The 4,980-nt window shown below is 37.0% G+C and overlaps 1 pseudogene; it reads left to right on the top strand.

Moving 5' to 3' along the window:
- The first annotated feature begins 379 nt into the window (after positions 1–379).
- LOC100411827 (ubiquitin-ribosomal protein eL40 fusion protein pseudogene) lies at positions 380–898 on the top strand (annotated as a pseudogene).
- Positions 899–4,980: the final 4,082 nt, after the last annotated feature.

The following is a 4,980-nucleotide window of genomic DNA, read 5'->3' as shown; positions in this document are numbered from 1 at the left end:
AATTTTATATTTTACATTTGTGCATTTGAGTCTATGATTCATTTGTTTTGTTTTGTTTGAGACAGAGTTTTGTTCTGTCACCCAGGCTGGAGTGCAGTGGCGCGGTCTTGGCTCACTGCAACTTCTGACTTCCTGGTTCAAGCGATTCTCCTGCCTTAGCTTCCAGAGTAGGGGGATTACAGGCACGCGCCACCACGCCCAGCTAATTTTTGTATTTTTAGTAGAGATAGGGTTTTGCCGTGTTGGCCAGGATGGTCTCCATCTCCTGACCTCATGATCCCCCTGCTTCAACCTCCCAAAGTGCTGGGATTACAGGCGTGAGCCACCGCACCCAGCCTGGTTACTATAGCTTTATCCTTCTTTTTAAAAACTGTTTTTAGAGCAAGGCGACCGAGTTGCAGACGCAGAGATGCAGATCTTTGTGAAGACCCTCAGGGGCAAGACCATCACCCTTGAGGTCGAGCCCAGTGATACCATTGAGAATGTCAAACCCAAAATTCAAGACAAGGAGGGTATCCCACCTGACCAGCAGCATCTGATATTTGCCGGCAAACAGCTGGAAGATGGCCGTACGCTCTCAGACTACAACATCCAGAAAGAGTCCACCCTGCACCTGGTGCTGTGCCTGCGAGGTAGCGTTATTGAGCGTTCCCTCCACCAGCTCGCCCAGAAATACAACTGCAACAAGATGATCGGCCGCAAGTGCTATGCTCGCCTGCACCCCTGTGCTGTCAACTGCCGCAAGAAGTGTGGCCACACCAACAACCTGCCCCGCAAGAAGAAGGTCAAATAAGCCTCTTCCTTCCTGGAAGGGCAGCCTCCTGCCCAGGCCCCATGGCCCTGGAGCCTCAATAAAGTGTCCCTTTGGTTGACTGGAGTAGCAAAAAACAAACAAACAAAAAAACCCTGTTTTTAGCTATTTTAGCTCCTTTGCCTTTAACAGATAAATTTTAGAATAATGTTATCTATATTTGCAAAACATAGATTTTTTTTTTGCTGTGATTTTCATCGGAATTTTGTTAGACCTGTATATCAACTTGGGAAGAATCAACATCTTTATTGTATTGAATCTTCCAATTTTTTTTTTTTTTTTTTGACAGCGTCTCACTCTGTCACTCAGGCTGGAGTGCAGTAGCATGATCACAGCTCACTGAAGCCTGGAACTCTTGGGCTCAGTTGATCCTCCCACTTCAGCCTCCTGAGTAGCTAGGACTGCAGGTGCATGTCACCATGCCTGGCTAATTTTTTGGTATTTTTTGGTAGAGATGGAGTTTTGCCACATTACCCGGGCTGGTCTTGAACTCCCGGACCAAAGCAGTCTGCCTCCCTCAGATTCACCTCTCTCAGATTCCCAAAGTGCTGGGATTACAAGGGTGAGCTACCACACTTGGCCAAATCTTCCAGTCTGTAAATATGGTATGTCTCTTCATTTATTTATTAGATTTTCTTTGATTTATTTCATCAGCATTTTGCAGTTTTCAGCATACAAGTTCTGCATGTTTTGTTATAGTTAAACCTGTGTATTTCATTTTATTTTTGAGTGATTGTAAATAGTATTTGATTTTTAATTTCAGTGTCCATGTGTTCATTGCTAGTATATAGAAATGCAATTGGTGTTTTTGTATATTTATCTTGTATTCTTCAAACTTGCTGAACTCACTTTTTAGTTCTAGAACTTTTTTGTAGATTCCTTTGGATTTTTTAAGTAGAAAATAATGTTTTCTTTTCTGTTCTGTATTTCTTTTTTTTTTTTTTTTAAACAGTCTCACCAAGCTGGAGTTCAGAAGCATGATCTCAGATCACTGCAACATTCACCTCCTGGGTTCAAGCGATTCTCGTGCCTCAGTCTCCCAAGTAGCTGGGACTACAGGTACTCATTTGTATTTTTGGTAGAGACAGGGTTTTGCCATATTGGCCAGGCTGGTCCTGAATTTCTGGCCTCATGTGATCTGCCCACCTCGGCTTCCCCAAGCAATGAGATTACAGGCGTGAGCCAGTGAGCCTGGCCTGAGCTGATGCTTCTTGTTTCCTTTGCTTGTATTATGGCACCGGCTTCTTTGTTCCAGTTCGATTTTGTGAAATGCTTTTTCTGCATCAACTGATATGATAAATGTGATTCTTCTTCTTTAGTCTGTTAATAGGGTAGAGTACGTTAGTTGATTTTGGAATATTGGACCAGCCTTTCATCCTTGGAATAAACTCCAACTATGCATGGTATCTGATTTTTATTCTACATTGCTGGATTCTATATGCTAGTATTTTCTTGAGTGTTTCTACATTTATTTTCATGAAGAGTATTGGTCTGTAATTCTATTATTTTTTCTTTTTTTCATATTATCTTTGCATGATGGTATCTGGGTAATATTAGTTTTACAAAATTAATTGGAAAGTGTTCCCTCTTCTATTTTCTGGAAAAGATTTCATAATGTTGTTGTTTCTTCTTCTTTAAACATTTGTTAGAATTCTCCAGTAAAACCGTGTAAGACTGGAGATTTCCTTTTTGGGGAGTTTTTAAATTATGAATTCAATTTCCTTACTAGAGGGCTATTCAAATTATCTATTTCCTATTAAGAGAGTTTATATTGTTAGAGGAATTTGTCCAGTTCATCTGAATTGTCAATATTCATACATGTAGTTTTTCAAAGTATTCTGCTATCCATTTGATGTCTGCAGGGTCTACAGTGATATCTCTCCTTTTATACTTGATTGGTAATTTGTGTCTTCATTCTTTATTTCTTTGTCAGTCTTGCTAGGGGATTTTTAGTTTTATTAATCTTTCAAAAAACTAGCTCTGTTTCACTGATTTTCTCTGTTATTTTTACATTTCCAATTTTCTTGACTTTTGCTCTTGTATTTATTGTTTCTTTCCTCTGCTTGCTCTGGATTTCCTTTGCGCTTCTTTTTCTAGATTCTTGAGGTAGAAGCTTAGATTGTTGATTTGAAATTTTCTTCTTTTCTAATGCACAAATTTGGTGCTATCAATTTTCCTGTCACCACTGCTTTAGCTACGACCCACACATTTTGAGATGTTGTGTCATCATTTTTATTCAGTTCAGTGTATCTTTGTGACTACCTCTTTGACCCATGGATTATTTACAAGTGTGTTGTTTTGTTTCCAAGTGGTAGAAGATTTTCTTGTTTTATTTCTATTATCAATTCAATTTTTTAAAATTCCATTTGTGGTCAAAGAACACACTCCATATGATTTCAATTCTTTTAAATTTGTGGAGTTTGTTTAATGACTCAGTGTATGCTCTATCTTGGCATATGTCCTATGGGCACTTGGAAAAAAATGTGCATTTTGCTGTTGTTGAATAGAGTGCTTTATAAATGTCAATAACCTCATATTGGTTGGTGATATTGTTGAGTTATTTTGGTTTTCTATCTATTTAGTTCTATCAATTGTTAGGGGATATTGAAGTTTTCAACTATGTATTTGCCTGTTTCTTCCTTAAGTTCTATCAGGTTTTGCTTCACATATTTTGCAACTCTGTTGCTTGGTGCACAGACATGTAGAATCATTCTTTATGGATTGACACTTTTATAAGTAATCATGTCCCTCCCTATCTCTGGTAATTTTCTTGGCTCTAAGGTAGACTTTATCTGATATTAATGTAGCCATTCCTATTTTGTTTAACATTTGTAAGATAGATCTTTTTACATCCTTTTGCTTTCAATCTGCCTATATAGTTACATTTGAAGTGAGTTTCTTATAGGCAGCATATAGTTGGATCATAAATATCAATCAATTCTGTCAATCTATGTTTTTTAGTAGATTGGCCATTTATATTTAATGTACATAGGCCATTTATATTTAATGTAATTATTCAATATGTTAGGGCCTAAGTCTGCCACTTTATTTTTTGTTTTCTGTTCTTTCTGTTTTTCATTTGTTTTCTTTTTCCTGCCTTTCTGGAAAACTCCAGCTATTCATAGTATCTACTTTTATTAGAATTCTACTTTTTTTCTGTATTGTTTTTGAGTGTATCATTTTGTATAGCTTTTGTAATGGTGCCTTTAAATATCACATCATATATATGTGCGTGTATACACACACACACACACATGCACAGCTTATCACAGTCTATTGGTCACTATAATTTTACCAGTTCAAATGAACTGTAGAAACTTTGTCTCCCTTTACATTCCTTTATCCTCACTATGTATAGTTGTCTTACGTAGGCACCCCTACATACATCAGATAGTGCTGTAATTTTTGCTTCAATAGTCAAACACAATTTAGAAAGTTTAAGAGGAGAAGGAAAGTTTATTGTATTTACCCAGAGTTTCAGTTACTGTGTTCTTTCTTCCTTCCTGCTATTCCAAGATTCCTTTTTTATCATTTGCTTTCTATTTAGAAAACTTCCTTTAGCCATTTTTTTTTTTAGGGTGAATCTGCTGGTAATGCATTCTCTTGGTTTTCCTTCATCTGAGAATGTCTTCATTTTCCCCCATTTCCCCTTTTTTCTCTCTAATTGATGAACCTACATGGATATGTCAGCATCACTCAAATTCCATCATTTCCATTAAGGATCACTCTTAGTATTGTACATTCTATGGGCTTGAAGAAATATATAATGACATGTATCTACCATTATAGCATCATATAGAGTATTTTCACTGCCCTCAAAATTCTCTGTGCTCTGCCTATAAATCCCTCCCTCCCCCAAGCCCTTGGCGACTAGTGATCTTTTCACTTTCTCCACAGATTTGCCTTTTCCAGAATGTCATATAGTTGAAATTTCATAGTATATAGGCTTTTCAAACTGACTTCTTTCACTCAGTAATATGCATTAAATTCTCTTCTTATCTTTTCATAGCTTGATTGCTTATTTCTTTTTCATGCTGAATAATATTTCATTGTCTAGATGTACCATAGGTTATCTATCCATTCACCTACTGAAGTACATCTTGTTTACTTCCAAGTTTTGTCCACTATGAATAAAACTGCCATAAACATTTGATACAGGTTTTTGTGTA

This window comes from Callithrix jacchus, chromosome 12 (genome assembly GCF_049354715.1).
Source record: "Callithrix jacchus isolate 240 chromosome 12, calJac240_pri, whole genome shotgun sequence".
NCBI classification, from domain to species: domain Eukaryota; kingdom Metazoa; phylum Chordata; class Mammalia; order Primates; family Cebidae; genus Callithrix; species Callithrix jacchus.
Note: the sequence above shows the minus strand (reverse complement) of the source record. Positions and strands in the feature narration are given on the sequence as shown.